The sequence below is a fragment of the Triturus cristatus genome, chromosome 4_2 (genome assembly GCF_964204655.1).
Source record: "Triturus cristatus chromosome 4_2, aTriCri1.1, whole genome shotgun sequence".
Taxonomy (NCBI): Eukaryota; Metazoa; Chordata; class Amphibia; order Caudata; family Salamandridae; genus Triturus; species Triturus cristatus.
The window spans coordinates 113,068,648-113,086,220 of NC_140586.1; positions in this window are offsets into that span (position 1 = coordinate 113,068,648).

A 17,573-nucleotide genomic window follows, 5' to 3' on the forward strand; every position below is an offset into this window, starting at 1 on the left:
GGCGGACACCCTGGACTACCGTCTCGGGCGGGGAAGTCCGAGCTCGCACCCCAGTTCAGCTAATAATTGAAGGATTTCTGTGCTCGATCGGCGGAGCTGCGGTTTCAGGCAGCCATTCCGCTCGGCAGCCAAGCCACGCCCCGGCTTCAGCTATTTCTGATTATTTTTCGAATAATAAGTCCTGTGACACCTCTAAAATTATACATTGGGATGCCTTTAAGGCATATATCCGTGGAGTTGTAATTTCTATTATGGCACACGAAAACAAATCTTTTTATTCCCATCTCAATGAATTGGAGACACAGATTGCAGCAGTGGAACAACTTTTTATACATCTAGAGACCCACAATATAAATCCCAACTTCAGAAATACTGTTACAAATATAATTGCATGCTCAGTAAAAGAGCAGGTTTACTTATCTCAAAAGAAAAGTCAAATTTTTATTTTTATTCTAATAAATCGGGCCATTCGCTAGCTAATTATCTACGCCTCAAACGTGAAAGGGTTCAAATTCCAGCCATCAAAACGAATTAAGGTACATTGGTGACGGAGGTTCAGGACATACTGAAGGCATTTCTTTCATTCTACTCTTTTTTATATCTTGAACCTCTTACACCTAATAACACTGTTATCAGTGAATTCCTTCATTCCTGCCGATTGCCTTAGATTTCTGATAATGATAGAGCTACTTTAGAGAACCCTATTGACATCAAAGAAATCTTTACTGCAATAAATGCTTTAAATTCCCAAGAACTCCTGGCCCGGATGGAATTCCGGCCGAATTCTATAAATGCTATCAACTTTTTACGGAATTTCAGCATACTTCTATGATGGGAGGATCTTTTAATGAAGCCACAATAATTGTTCTCCCCAAACCTAATAAAGATCACTCTTTAGTCTCCAATTTTCGGCCCATATCTCTAATAAATCAAGACTGTAAGATATATGCAAAAGTTTTAGCGAATAGACTATCACCCTTACTACCCCAAATTATACAATCTGATCAATCTGGCTTTATGAAAGGTAGATTATCCGCTCATAATACCCGTTTGCTCTGTCATACCTTCTCTCTTGCCAAATAAGCTAGTGAACCTATTGGTGTAATGGCCTTAGATGCAGAAAAGGCATTTGATAAGGTTAATTGGTAATTTTTATTTAAAACTTTAGAAGCTTTCTGTTTTGGTCCTATTTTTATTAATATGACTAAGGCTTTGTATTCAGCCCCCTCAGCCTCTATTTTAGTCAATGGTTTGTGTTCCACTTCATTTTGGTTGTTTAGAGGCACTCGGCAGGGATGTCCTCTCTCTCCTTTACTTTTTCTTATTGCAATAGAACCCCTCTTATGTTCTCTTTGTAATAGTGTTACTTATACAGGTGTTGTTTTGAAAGATACTACCATTAAACTCTGGGCATACGCTGATGATGTATTGTTATATGTTTCTGACCCTTCCACCTCTATACCTATTATCTTTGATATTATTCATAAATATGCTGAGGTTTCTGGCTACTCCTTGAATACTAATAAGACAGAATGTTTCCATTAAATGCCTTTTTCTACAATGTTAGAGAATACTGATATAATTTGGTCTAAAAAAAACCTCAAATGTTTAGGGATAATTTTTACCGGTTCAGTTAAAGATACAGTTGATACCAATTACTCTGTTACTTTAACAAATACCAAAGAGAAACTTGATAGATGGTCTAATCTTAATTAAACTGGTGGGGACGCATAGCAGCAATTAAAATGTCTATAACTCCACAAATTCTATATTTATTGTCTATGTTGCCCTTCTCCTTCCCGTCCACTTTTTATACTAAAATATATAAATTATTTACTAAATTTCTCTGGAATAATAAATCTGCACGCATTCATTTTAAGACATTACAATTGCCCAAATGTGAAGGTGGGGTGGTCTTCCAGATTTGAAAAAATATCATTTTGCATTCCTTGTGGCTCAATGTTCCTTATGGTTCCACACTGTTCCCCTCTCTAATGCACTTAAATGGCTTCTCCTGGAAAAAAATATTTTGGCTCCATACACTTTAACTGCTTTTCTTACCATGTCCAATGGCTCTTTTGGTAAGTGTTCCCCTATTCTTGCCCTCTCTGAAATTGCCCTTTTATCATTTGATAGTAAATTTTCTATTACTTTGTCTTCCACTAAAAAAGTTTCTCTTTGGTTCAATCCTAAACTCCAATATCATAAACATATTTCTTTTTGGAAATTATGGATTGCTGCTGGTATTTTTCTTGTTGCAGATATTTGCCAATATGATATGTTTCACACTTTTGATGTTATTCAAGCCACTTATAAGCTGCCATTGTCTGAGTTGCCTAAATATACATTGTTATGTAATACGATTCTTAATGCCTTCCCCCAAATACTTTCTATGTCTCAGTCTTCTGGTATTGAATTTTGTATTTCTGTGTTTAGCCGTTCAGGACATACAGCATCTAAAGTATATAAAAAACTTAAATCTCCCCACACATAAATCTTCAAACACTTAACATATCTTGGAAGGACATCTGGAATTCCAACACGGCTAATTATCTCCAAGCCACCCTTATACAATCTAATATTTACTTACTTTATCAATGTTTCTGGACTCCTGACAAATTATTTAAAGCTAAACTCCTAGATACCCCAAATTGTTGGCACTGTCAATCTGTTACTGGTGATCTACAACATTTATTTTTCAACTGTCCTATAATACATCAGTTTTTATTACAAATATGACATCTTATTACACAGATCCTTAAAATCCAAACAGCTTTATCATTTCAGGCTCTAATTCTCAAATCCTCACTCTTTAAATCCATTTTATCCCCTATGGATTGTAGATTATTTGATTTCCTTATTTCCACTGCACTCAAATCTATCACTTGTAATTTGAAAGATGCTACCTCACTTCCGGTTAATGCATGGTGGGAGTGGAATATTTTTCTGAGACGTGGGCTGTGTTTTTATCCACACTCTCATAAGTACTCCTCCTGTTCTAAGTCTAGTATGTGGTCTAGTTTGGATTCCTACATTGGTACATGTTCTACAATTTAGGATACTTATTTCCATTTTGTAATAATTAATCTTCGCTTAATATAGCCCTTTTGTTAGTTTTATTATTTATATTATGCTTATACTGTTATACAATGTTGGTACTGCAATTGTACTTTCTCTTATATATTGTAGTATGTTTTATATATTCTGTAGTACGGTATTATTTTTGTATTTGTGTTTCATATATGTGAAAAATTTCTTCAATAAAATATTTTTAACACACAAAAAAACATTTAAAAACACCCTAGCAATCCATCCTGTATAGTTTTCCTGTTGTGATTGGGGGAAGGTCAAAGAGTGATGGAGATCCAACTCATTGGCGTATCTCAGAGCCAATACAACCCACGCCATGGATCTAGAGTGGGGACAGAGGCAGACGCTCCTGGATCAAGAACACTGCTGGATGGAATGCTTAACATTTCGGACAAGTCACATATCAGATCTAAATGTCTGTGAAATTAACAGTCGTAAGTTTTGGAACCAAACATCTTGAAGCTCCGGGTGGCTCTGGTGGGGATATACGGGGGTAGGAAACATCTGGCAGTTCATTCCCCTTTTTTGACTTTCCAGCAGAGACCTCGTCTCCACAAGCACATCAATTCTTGCACTACTGGCACTGCACTGATGCTTAAGACTGCTGGCCTTCACAGTGACCTGATTGCATAAGGCATTACACAGAACCTAAAGCAGCAGTCAATTGGTGTCCCAGGGTGAACCTGAACAGCATAGGCAAAGGCCTACTTTAAGAGTGCAGCAGTACAATAACTCTGGGAAGAATGGCGGCATTCCCATAATCTATGCAACAAACCCCTCTCCAACCGCTATCTTTTGAATGGAAAAGGGAAAGATATCAGAGGGAAATAGCAGCTCCCATTAATTGCTGAGACAATAGTTTTGAAATGGTGAGTTCCAAGAAGTAAATCGAGTGAATAGATTTTCAAATGATATGCGCATTCCCGAACCCACTTATTTTACTTCAAAAATCCAAAGCAAGCCCTTAGAAACATTTATAATATAAGACTGCCATGTCACCTGAAATACTTGGAGATAGCATGTTACAATGGTAAATCAACTAATGATGCATTAGGAAAGCTAAATCTTTAAGCAGTCATGCTGTTTAGTGTAAGAACGAGAAGGAATTTATTGCCCATTTAAACAATGCAGCAGTGAACGTTCAAAGCAAATTAGGATAAATTGTAAAACGTCTTGTACAATCCGAACGTGTCCTTTAGTAATCCTACAATGTAAGTTTATTTTCTTTCAAACATGTTTTCATCATCTTCTCAGAGACTAGCTGGCATTAGCAAACTTTCAGGCACATGCATCAAGCTAGGATTTTGCGAGTCCTTAATTGCGATTATTAAGGAATCGCAATTAAGGACTCGCAAAAGCCTATGCATGTAGGAATTGCTATGAAAATAGCGATTCCTAAGCAATCCTTAACTGCGACTCGCAATTGTGAGTCGCAATTAAGGACTGGCTTCCCATGCATTCCTATGGGCCTACAGGAATGAATGGGAGATTGCATGCGCAATTTGCGAGTACCAATAGGTTCTCGCAAATTGCGCATGCAATTTCAAGGGTGCAAGGGTGTCCAGAGGTCACCCTGTTGCACCCCTGAAATTGCTCTGTGCACACATGTTGCATACACACATGCCCCAAGGCCCCAAGGGCACGTGTGTGTGTGACCTACAACTTTAAAAAATGGACTTTAGTGCATTTTTCAAAGTTTTGGCATATTACCATCAAGTACAACTTCATGGTAATTTCCGCCCCCTAGTAGCGAAATCGCTATTTTAAACGTGGTTCTTGCATTGCATTTTAGGAATCGCAAAATGCGATTCCTTAAATGCAATCGCAATTTGAGAAATCGCAATTAATTTCGGATTCTCAAAATGCGAGTGCCTTGAACCTTGAACCTTGATGCATTGCAAAAGCCCTTTTTGCGGGCGCAAACAGACGATTTTTGCAAATCGCACCGTTTGCGCTCGCAAAAACAGTTGATGCATGTGCCTGTTTATGGTTTTTAGTGACATAGACCTTTTAACATTCATGTACAGCACATAACCTTGTTCTGCCTTTGAACCTGCAAGCACGTGATTCTGATAAGCTCTGAAATACATTTAAAATACAATTTTGAGATTTACCTGGTGAAACATCCCTGTACACAAAAATGTGAAGGAATATGTGGTCTCCAATGAAATGTGCAAATCTGACATCCAGTTTGGTAAAACCTTGCACCTATAACTTATTGTTTCAAGGTGAAAACACTATATTTCAAATTCATAATATTGTTTGATTTATTTTTCCCCTTTTCTCTTGTCTTAGTGAGGCAGAACCAGTTCCTAGATTCTACTTTGACTAGATTAATAGGTAAAAGTGGGCATTCCCCTATGAAGGTTTTGAAGCTCACATCTTTTGTCTCTATAAAAGTGTCAACTGGGATAGGTGTGACGAGCAAATTACCCTGGGGAATGTTCGTTTTACGATGCTTTACTTTATAGGTGGTTGGTCTCTCTTTGTTTTGCTTGCCATTACATGAAAATCGTTCGTGCATTATTCGAACATTTATGTACAATTTAGAAATTTAAGAAAACCATAATCTTTAAATCAACTGTACCTATCTATATATATTTTTAGTAACGCTGTTAAAAAAATGCATCATTGCCACAAATATGTCAGTGGACCTACCTTTATGTTAATATAAAGTGGAGGGGAGCCATACGCCCCTATAAACGTTTACTTTTTTGCAACTAGATTTTGATCTCGGTTGTTGGCTGCATTTTGCCTCAACTCTCATGTGTCTTCTGTCTTCATCGACCAAACCCTTCCTCATTTATGGAGTGTACTGGTGATATGTGTGTTGGATCATATCAGTGAGGGCTACTGCTTTGAACGTGGGGCCACCATTTTGGATCTGGATTTTGCCAGGAGCCAAACAGTCATATTGCCTCTTAAAGCATACATAGAGCGGACTTTGAGTTGCCCCTTTCAACTCCTGGCTTGTTTTGACCACCCTCTTTCCACCCTTGGCTTGAAAATTTGTCGATCATATCTTGGCTCAGCCCACTGGTAGCAGTTTGAGTGTATCCTTCCACCGCCACATGAGATCTTGCATTGACCTGCGTGATGGACTTCTTTACAACTATAGTCCTCACTGGTCACTCCTGCTGTCTCCCTTCCTTGCATCTCACTCCAATGTGCTTGTGCTCCCTGCATTCGCACATTAAACATTAAACACAAACCTATATTTGGTATTAAGAGTGTACATCTTAATGTGTATGTGTGCTTATGGGATTGAACTCTCTGCATGTCATTGCACTATTTTTGAAATACATATGAATTTCACCTCTTAACACTTGTGCTGCCATTGTGTGGGTGACATAACAGTTGCTACGGGTGATGTCTGAAAACCTGTGAAATAAGCAATACATCTCTATGGGGCATATGTATCAAGCCCTTTGCCCGTTCGCAAACAGGCCGATCCTCAGAATCGGCCAATTTGCGAACAGGAAAAGGCCTTTTGGGATGTATCATCCCAAAAGGGCATCGTAAATTAGAGAATTGCAAAATTTGCGATTCTCTATTTTGCGATTGCATTTAAGGAATCGTAAATTGCAATTCCTTAAATGCAATGTATGAAGCACAGAAAAAATGCAATCTGGCCATAAGGAATCGCAAATTACCACCAACTTCAAGTTGGTGGTAATTTGCGATTTCTTTGAAAAATGCACTTTTTGGCATTTTTCAAAGTGCCATGTGACGCACAGACATGCCCTTAGGACATATATGTGCGCCACATGTGCACACATACATATTTCAGGGGTGCAACAGGGTGTCCTATTGACACCCTGGCACCCTTGAAATTGCATTCTCATTTTGCAATTCTCAAATTGTGAACCGCAAATTGAGAATGTCTTCCCATTCATTCCTATGGGCCTCCTAGCCCATAGGAATGAATGGGAAGGTATTTCTTAATTGTGATTAGCAATTTGCTAAGAAATGCCTAGGAATCACAAAACATTTGAGAATTATTTGTTACATCCCGTTTGCGATTCTCAAATAGCGATTCCCTAAAAATCGCTATTTGAGAATCGCAATTACGGTATTTGATACATATGCCCCTATGTTTCCATAGTGGTAGCGCATACATTTATGGAATCCAATGAAGAAAACCACAGACTTCTATATAAGTATTCAGAAAAATCCAAGTGTCACTCAAAAACAAGTGTAGCAATTGAGCCACACCCATTTAGCAGGAGAGTGATACGGATGTAGTATGCTGCTCGTTGTGCATTTTGAATTACTCCTGTTGCAAATATATAACTAAAGCATGGATCAGTAGTGAACTGCTATTTACAGACAGCACATTTTCCATTGAAATGGCTACTACATATCCACAGGCATACAGTTGTGCTGCTAAACCCATGTAGCGCACAAACAAGGTTTAGAAAATGGGGTTCAGCAACTATTTATCATTTACAGTTATTGACATTTTGCTGTGTGTTACAAAGAAATGACATGCTACAGCCCTTCTTTCCTGTAGCTCAGCATGACTGGCACGTAACAGGAAGTGAAAGAAAAACAAACACAAATCTCCATGATAAAAGAATGAGTAGCCATTTGTGAGAATAGGGTTTTGGGGGGGCGGCCGACCAGCTGGAGGCCTGCCACCCCCGGGGAGTTTTGGGCCGGGGGGAGGGGCGGCAGCCGTGACACGTGGACAAGCCTTGGGCTCCTTTTGGGCTCGTTGGGCTGGGCGTTTTTTGGGCGGGAGGGTTTAAAACCGGCCATTTCGTGTCACGAGCCACCATTTTGGTGGTCGCGACACGACAGCCGGTCGAGGCAGGCTTGCGGCGGTAGAATTTTGTCTTTCGTGGTTGGGATCTGTGGTGGTGGCCTGAGGCGCGGAGACGTGTGTGCGCAGCAACGCAGGTCCGGTGATCGTTGTGGCAGGAGGCAAAGAGCAGTGGCGGTGATGTTTCGGCAGGAGGATCCGCGTGTGGTGGAGGCGTTGCGGTTGTTAGCAGTCGCGGGCCGCATGGATCTCGTGTGGCCCGACGTGCAGGTAAGGCCCCCCAGGCGCGCTGCGAGTGGGGTAGCGGTAGCGGTGATCTCGTGTGGTCCGTCGCGGGCGCAGAAGCGTGCCCCGGCGGACGCAGGGGCGCGCGGCCGCGGGGTGCACGCGGCCGCCCCTGTGAAGCGCCCGAGGGCGGGGAAGCGGCAAGGGAAGAGGCCGGCGTTGGAATTCAGGGAGGGGGCGGGAGGGGCGGCAATGACGCGGGCCTCACGGGAGGGGCCCTCTGATACTGCCGGTGTTGGGAGTGTGCATTCTGGGGGAACGACTGCCAAGGGGGAAGGCGGCAGGTGTGGTGGTGGGCCGAGGGGTGGGGGAGTTGCTGCGGGGCACAAGGCGGTCGGGCTGGGGATGCTCCTACACCGGGGCCCAGCGGGGCGGTTTAACTGCTTTTGATTGAGAGTGAGGGTGAAGGGGTGGGGGAGGGGGGAGGCCCGGTGGGGAGCTCAACAGTGGGAGGGTCGCAGGCTCGAGGGTATGGGGGATCGGGGGAGGGGGGTGGGAGCGGGGGTTCGCATGCGGGGCCTCAGGGGGGGAAGGGCACAGAAGGAGAGGGGGGGAGGGAGTAATCTCGGGCGCCGAAGGGAGCGGAGCACTGGGGGTGAGATGGGGTGCGCCACAAGGGGGGGTGGGGGGCTGGTGCGGAGGGAGTAGTGATCCACGTTGGAGGTGGGGGGTGGTTTGGGGGTGGGGGGTGGGGGTGGGAATAGGTCAGACGCAGGGGCGCGGAGGGTGGGGGCGGTGGTGCTGGGGCCATGGGGGGTCATCAGGGGCCAGCGCGATTTGGTGGGAGCTGGAGTCCCTGGCGTGGAGCGACGGGGGGAGAGTGGGGGCGGTTGGGGGATGTGGGGTGGAGCGGTTGGGGCATGGGTGGGACCCTGGGGGCGGGGGGGGCTACGCCATCGCGGCACGGGGGCCATTCCTCGGGGGCATGGGGTGGGAGGGGTAGGGGTGTCTGGGGGGACACGGGGGTGCGGCGGGGCAGGGGATAGGTTTACCACCGGCATGTCGGACGCCACTTCTTTCTTTCGACAGGTAGGCGTGGAGAGGAGCTCGGGAGAGCTTCATGCGGCTCCAATCCACCGAGGGGATGGGCCGGCTCTGCCTCAAGCGGGCGGTTGCACTCCCACGAGGGACTTGGCGAGTGTGCCATGCAGCAGGCGGGCGGTAGGTCCCCGCCAGCCTCACCCTGCAGGGTTGATGCAACCTTCGGGGGAAGGGGACGGAGTTTGCAACAGTCCAGGGAGGCGACGGAGCGGGAGTGTGGATCTGGAGGAATTGCTACATACATGTAGGGGGCGGCAGGGCTGGAGCCCGAGGAGGGCGGCCCGTAGATTTGAGAGGAAGATGGGGATAGTGTGGAAGAAGGGGAAATCTGGGAGGGTTGGGAGGGGGAGGGGGGGAGAAGACTAATGTTTGTGTTAGTTCGTTGCAGCCTTAGCGTTTCCAGGCGGAGAGAGTGACGGCCCCTCCTGGTTAGGCGGCGGGATCCGGTGCGGACGCCGACCTTGACGCCAGATAAGGCGAGGCAAGGAGTGGAGACGTGGTCGGGCGGCGCGGCACAGGTGGGGTATCGGTGGGCACGGATGCTCGGGGTGACGATGGGGGGGTGCGCCTGAACATACGTGCGGGACACCGGGGTGGGGACAGAGGGTGCAGGGACCGAGGGGACAGCCGCGGGTGGCAAAAGGGCTGGGGGGCCGCGCACTAAAGGTACAGGGAAGGAGAGTCATGAGGTGCCAATACGCAAACTACCGTACATGGGCATTGCGAAGTCCCTGGGGGCGCATCTGTCTTTGGCCACCAAGGAGAAAATCTGGAAGGGGGTGTATGTGGACATATTGAAGCTCCTGCATAGGGAGTTAACGGCAAAGGAAGGGTCTAAGGAAGAAGAGCCGGAGCTGGCTCGTCGGCCCAGGGTACCTCTGAATATAGAGAACTGGTCAGCGGGGTTTTTGATCTTTGCGAGTGTGTGACAAGTACCCGGAAAGGTCCGTTGTGTTGTTTAAATACATGGACGTGATCCGTCGGGCGCAAATGATGTACGGGGGGTATGCCTGGTCGGACTATGATGAGGAGTTTCATGCGCGCTTGGCCTGGGACCCGGAGGCCAAATGGGGCGAGATCGACTCGGACCTGTATCAGTAGACGATGGGCGGGGCTAAGTTTGGGAAGACCACCTACACAGCCAGCGGCCTACCGTTGGCGTCTCGCCCCCTTACGGCCCATCCCACCCGGGGGGGCAAGGAGAGAGTACTGGGGGGGCCAATGTGGGGGCATGTTGGGATTACAACAAGGGTGTTAGCGGGCAGCAATACTGCAAGTTCCGCCACGAGTGTTCAAAATGCGGAAAGCGCCACCCCGTGGTGCATTGCTGGGGGACAGGGGGCAACCAGGGGCAGAAGTCCGCTCCGGCAGGGCAACAGTCTGGGGGCAGGGGTGGTAGGGGGGGTCAAGAATCTTTTGGAAAAGGCTCATACGCCTGTTAAGCTGGACCGGCTGGAACCCTTCTTGGCGTCTTATCCACGGACTGAGGACGCAGGCCTGTTGCGACAGGGGTTTCGGGAGGGTTTCCGGCTGGGGTACGAGGGTCCGCGGATCGCACGCAGAGAATTTGAGATCTGCTCAGACGCATAAGGCGGTGGTTCGGGAGAAACTGGGCAAAGAGGTCCGGGAGGGACGGATGGCAGGCCCCTTTCAAGAGGTCCCGATGCAGGACTTGATCATCTCCCCCATAGGGGTGGTGCCGAAGAAGGAGCCGGGACAGTATCGGCTGATCCAACATCTGTCCTGGCCCGAGGGGCGTCAGTGAACGACTACATAGCGGCCGACTTGGCGTCGATGTGGCGCTGCGTCTGGTGGTGTTGGTGGGGTCCGGTGCGTTCATGGCTAAGTGTGACATAAAGTCCGCTTTCCGGCTGTTGCCGGTTCATCCAGGAGACTATCAACTGTTGGGAATACAGTTTGACGGCTCTATCTTTGTGGATAAGGCATTGCCCATGGGTTGTTCCATCTCCTGCGTGCTGTTCGAGCGTTTCAGCACGTTTCTGCAGTGGCCTTTTTCATGGAGCACGGGGAACGCGACGGTGACGCACTACCTGGATGACTTTTCCTGGTGGGACGGCCCAGTTCGGCGGACTGACAGCAGCAGCTGGACAGTTTTACAGAGCTCATAGGCTACCTAGGTGTGCCCCTGGTGCCAGAGAAGACACACGGTCCCAGCACGGTGCTGTAATTTTTGGGGATAGAGCTGGACTCGGAGGCTATGGAGGCACGATTGCCGAGGGACAAAAAGATGCATATGCTGGGGTTGGTGGATACGATGTTGGGGAAACAGAAGGTGACGGTGAGAGAGGTGCAGGTTTTGTTGGGGCATTTGACCTTTGCGTGCCGAGTGGTGCGGGCGGGGCGTACGTTCTGCGGGCGTTTGGGGCTGTCCTTGTCCGGGTTGACATTACCGCATCACCACTTGCGATTGTCTGCGGGTACGAAAGAGGATCTGCGTATGTGGCGGGCATTTTTGGAGCGTTTTAATGGGATCCCCATGGCTCCCCCGGAGGAATGGGAATGGGACATGACCATCTCCTTGGACGCGGCAGGGGTTGGGGGTTTCGGACTGTACTGGCAGGGGAGGTGGTGTGCAGAGATAATGGGCCTACAGGGCTTGGAATATTGGCATCAGCAGCAAGTGAATCTTGCCATTTCTGTATGAAGGCCCATTAGGGGCGTTAATGAATTTGTATTTTTGAATTATTATTCACCACTATCGTTATTTTTACTTTAAGTGGTGATTTTAAGCAGGTCCTAAGGTGTTTATTTACTCACGAGGACATTACAAAATGGCGCTGATGGATTTTGCTTTGGGACGACTGATCGTGATAACGCGATAGTCCCTTGTTTGTGTTGTTATGGGAAGTGACACTGTTTATATTGCATGAACCCCGACTCATATGGTAAACATAGAAGAAGGCCGTTGCCGAAACGCATCTGTTTGCTTGTGCGAGTGTTCTGACGAATAAAATTTCAGAACCGGCCCCCGAGAGTGCTGTCTTCCTTGGTATCACCAGGAGTTGGAGGATAATTTGAGCGTCATTGTGGTGCGGGAGCACCCCCACATATGTGAAGCATCCGCCTGCGAGTGCACCGTTTTGGTGCTTTTGAGCGACAATATATATATATATATATATACATAAAATATATATACATATATAGTAAAAAACTATATTTCTTTATTTCTAACAATATTATTGTGAAACAATATATATTTTTTTATATTTCTGTACTTACCATTAAAAGAATAAGGTCATGATATTTTTGTGAACTATATTTTTGGCACAATATTTCTGTTACACGATATTTTTGATTCTGATATCGTGTAAGTGATTCATCTGTCATAACTTAGGGAGTCATTACAATCCTGGTCGGACCTGGGAAAGTTCTCCCCACCGTATTACGATGCTAGCTACAGTCTCATCTACAGCGGCGCACATATCCCCAAATATGTCGCTGCAAGTGAGTACAAAATCACAGAAAACATGTGAATCACACAGACATGCATGACAGATGTAGGGCTATGCTTTATGCTAGGTGTACTGCATTGCTGGAGTGTGGCGGAATGTGCACTGTCCAGTCACTGGAGATACATACCGCAGAGGGACTTCCTTGGATTCTGGCTCCACAGAGTCATAGACTTTGAGGTACAGCTGCTCAGGTGTAGGGGGACCTGGACAAAAGGTTCCACATTGAAGACTGCTGGGGAGAAGGGAAATTGGGTGAGTATACTCTCCAAAACTTTAGTTACCGACTACTTGTGGCAACGGTCGGGTCATCAGAAACCCACATCGGACAGCGGTCGGAGATGCCTGCACTGCCCTATGCTGCTGTTTTTTCTCTGACCCCCATCTCACTGGTCGGAGAAAGACTGTCAGAGTTGGCAACCTGTCAGCGGTCAGACCGAGTACATGATACATGTATCGTAATCTGGCGCTCGGACTTACTGATTCTGATGAGACTGTAGCAGTCCGATCGCCTCGGAAAGGACTGTGAAAGCTGGTCCGATTCACATCATAATTACTTAGTATGGAACACTAATTAAAACCACACTCAAAGGTTACAGAACATCCATATCTTGCTCCCACAGTCCAGAGCCAATCCCATGGTGGTATTTGCTGTGAGCCATTAAACTCCCTAAATTGCCATTCTCACACAATTAGGTACACATCTGCTTGTCCTTGAGAGTTGCATCTTCCAAGTATGAAGGGTATAGGAGACTCCTTTCAAAGTGATCCCTACTTGTCTGCTGCCAGCTTTCTCTTCTCAGGTCTCATTATCAGTCTAATACATATCAATAAATATTTTTTTCTAACTAGCAAGGAACCCGATAACGCACACACAGGGGAGAGAAAAACAGTGTTCAGGCAAACTTTAGAATGTGCAAAATTTTAGCTCAGGCCCAATCTCAAGGTAAGTTAACTAGAAAATGAAAATGGAAGCACGCTGCAGCATTATTAATCCTTAGCAATAAAACGATTATTATTAAAATGTAAATATATTCAGTAAATGTGTTTACATTGATTATCATTAATCTCAGTATAGTTAAATATGATCTTTTAACATGCTCAGAAGTGATGGTCTACCACAATTCTTATTAGAGTGAAACACATAGATTATTGATGTTAAACGCACACTAGATATATAGAGGATACATGTAAAAGCACATAGATGATATATAGAAGGTGGATCCTAAATTTGCGCTTTTCAAGGAAGCAGGTTCTTAGGCAGAGTGACTACCTGCACTTCTGTCATTCCATTCCAAGCGCTATCAGGACCACACCGGTACTTGCCATCCAGTAAATCGCCAAATGGAGAGATTGAATTCAGCCTAGAAATGCAAAATGAGGCAATGTTTAGCCCAGCTCACAATTCACAACAATCGGCCAATTTGACCCTCTGCAGAATCATCATTGCTACACTCATTGCACTTTCTATGTGCATAGCACACACCACAAGCTGAATTGTATCTTTGCCTTTAGAGATAGTTCTTATTGGTCAATTAATGGATACTTATTTCATCAACCTCCAAAGGAAGGACCCACCAGGGTTTCCGCATGTTTCCTTCAGACTCCAAATAATCCCAACAGTGGCTCAGAAGAATTTTACACTATCCACCAATGATCTGAATTTTTGCTCACACTACACCTTTGTCTACAACAATCAAGTTTGGGCTGCTAGCCTTTGGCCATGAATTTCAGCCATGAATAAAGGTTGGGCTGTTGTTGAACCCTGCCAACTTCTTTCAGAACATTCCCACCAGAACATGTTGAGGTGACTCCAGGGGCGTCTCATGATCATGGAATGCTCCCTCTTAGGGGCATGAAACCTTCTGATGATGAAAAGAGCTTTCTGCTGCAGTCAGAGAAACAGATGAGCAGATAACTCTTGCATTTTTCATGGAGTCTGGCTCATGGTCGGTCTGGGACAAAAAATGAGCCGGGGCCCCAAAATAAAAGATGTCCACATTAGCGAAGTAGATAGCTAAAAAGTGATCTGCATTGCAAATTATGTCAATTTTGTACTTTCAAAGACACAATATTTAGATGTTTTGCAAAGTGCGGAAGATTGCATGAATTTTAGTTTGCTTCAAGCAATATTTGTGATAATATCAAGGAAACCAACAGTAAGAACCAGTCCATATGGCCATAAAACAGGCCAATAAACTGCTAACAAATGACCCACACACTAACCTGCCAGACCAGCCTATCGGGCCCTGCATGAATATCCTTTCGCCAGGTCAACCCTAGAGTGCCTTATAGGCACAGATACGTATTGACCGTTCCATTTGTTCCAGCAATAGTTCATCCTCTGCCTCGTCTACTCAAACATAGTTCTAGGTAATTGGCCTCCCCATATTTCTACACCCTTGTAGGAGTGATGTAGGTTTTCACTATCCTCAAACTATGCAGGGTCTTTAGGTTCAGCCACTAGAGATGAGGTAATGCAAAGTGTGCTACATTGATGTCATCAGGACAACTCCGATCTTCTGATTTCTTCAATTGGACCTCATTGGGTCTGATGGCTCCTGCTTGAAGCAGAGGACTTTCAAGTAACTTTGACCAATCATTCCTCTTTCCCCTGCAGCACAGGGACTTATTGTCATGTTTTCAAATCAGTATTCTCTTTGTGAATCCTTCAAGTTCATCACTAGCCCTGACGATGACCCTAAAGTCTTTATGTTTCTCCAGCTGTCGAGACTGTCGGTGAAACTAATTGGTTATAGTCAGAGGGATACCATCCTATAACTCCCAAACCTCTTTGGACCTTGGACTTCAGTTTGACACATATCAGTCATCTTCCTTTAGTCTCTAGTTCCTGAGAGTTTGGGGTAGATATACTGATGTAATTACCATTGCACCTGCCACTGTTCCCATTCTTTATGTCCTCTGCCTGAACCAGGGGTGCGACTACTGCAACTTCTACCGTGTGCTGTTTAGATGGTGGTTGCCCATGCCTCTTTTATCCACCTGTCCTGAATATGAATTTTCACTTGTTTTTAGGTCTCGCCTACGCAGAACACATGTGCTGCTGGAGGGCCTTTAGCCGTTGCTCTGCTCATTTTCAAGCACACACTCGGGCTAGTGGCGGCATCCACCTTGTGGGAGCGAGCAGGGGCACGCCACAAGCACGAGTGCAGTGCTTGAAAATGAGCCGACTGCGCGCGCATACACGCACCACTTCCGTGCTCACCTCCTGCTCCCCTCTCTCTCACGCGCATTCCTTGTTTTGGCATCTTGCGGATGACTAATCTCCCCAATTTCCCGATTTAACTTTATTACTGACAGCACTTTTTAATCAATTCCCTTTGGGGAAATTAAAAGTGAAAGCCCTTAATTTTTCAAACAGTCAAAGTATTTGAAATGCGTTTCATTTGTATGTGTCTTTTTAAATAGCATCTGATATTTCACTCATACGGTGGAAGTTTTGTTGAAGCAAATGTCCTGTATCACCATGCTGTATGGATCCTAACGGCAAATGTGCCAGCTATTTGAACAGGAGTGCAGAAAAATTGGGGCAGAAGTTAATGACCACACCTCCACAGTTAATAGTCTGAGTAAGACAACCTTACTTCTAGCCGTGATTGGAAACATCAAGAGCAGAGACTGGATTTGATATCCAAGAAAAGGTTTAAGACAAATAGCACAATAAAATAACTACTGTATTCCTTATGTAGATGACGTATTTTATCATTCTTTTTGATAGATTTGTGGGTGCAGATTTCAAAGCCTTGTAAGACAATGCTGTGTACTGCTCGGCGGAGCAAGAAGACACATATTAAGGTATTTTTAAGCCCAGAAAGAAACGTTTTAATATTGTGCTAGCCTAGACCTCAAGGCTAGCCCATACACTGAGCCGCAGTGTATGGTCCGTAGCTGCTGTTTGAATTATAATATGCAGCAATAATCCGGGTTCAGTGGGCCCCTCAGACATCTGGGCCCCAGTGCCAATGCACCTGCTGCACAAATGAAAGCTGCGCCCCTGTGTTTGCTACCCCCACCTGTGCTCTTGCCTCCTGCCTACTGCCCTCTGTGTTGCCTCCCTTCATCCCTCTGTGTTACCTCCTTCCCTCGCTTCGTGTTGCCTCAGGGAGCAATAAATAACAGTAGAGACATAAACAAATCTAACATCAGTGACATATGAAACAAGCATTGGCATAACCAATAGTTCTCGCCTTTGGGACCTGCTGCATAACTAACTAATTATAAGGTCCCAAAGGCGAGACCTATTGGCTATGCCAATGCTTATTTCATATGTCACTGATGTTAGATTTGTTTATGTGTCTACTGTTACTAAAAGAGATACAAGTTTTAGGTTTATGGGGCTAATGTGTAGTTAGGTGGATGTGCAATGCAAATTTTGCCACCTAAACTTTAGGTGCAATATAGAGAAATGCTGAACATACTCAAGCCCTGAGTTTGGCACAAGAGATGGTGCGCCCATGATCAGATGAAGAGTGATGCACCCTCAGGCAACTGGAAAAGGGGACTTGCAGCTGGTGTGAGCTGCAAGTGTTAGTGTGACCTCATATCTTCAAACCGTTTCGGCCCTCTCACATTCAGAAGTTGCACTATGGTGGATGGAAATAATGCAAGTCCCTCTGAGGCGGATGTGCTATGCCTCGCTGGCTCTTACCACTCTCTGCATGAAAGCTCAGTCTCTGCTGCCACTAGGGCTGCTGCTATACCTCTGCTGATGGCTGCTCGAGCTCTACTAGCAGCAAACTAGCTTCAGTAGGAACCAAGGCACCACTGCCACGAGTTGTGCAGGTTAGGCAGGTCCGCTCCAGGATGTGCAGTCAACTTCCTTAGGCGTCATTTGGTACGTGGACCAGGGCATCGCATAAGACATCTCATACTCTGGCCTTCAAGATCTTCACCAATGGGTA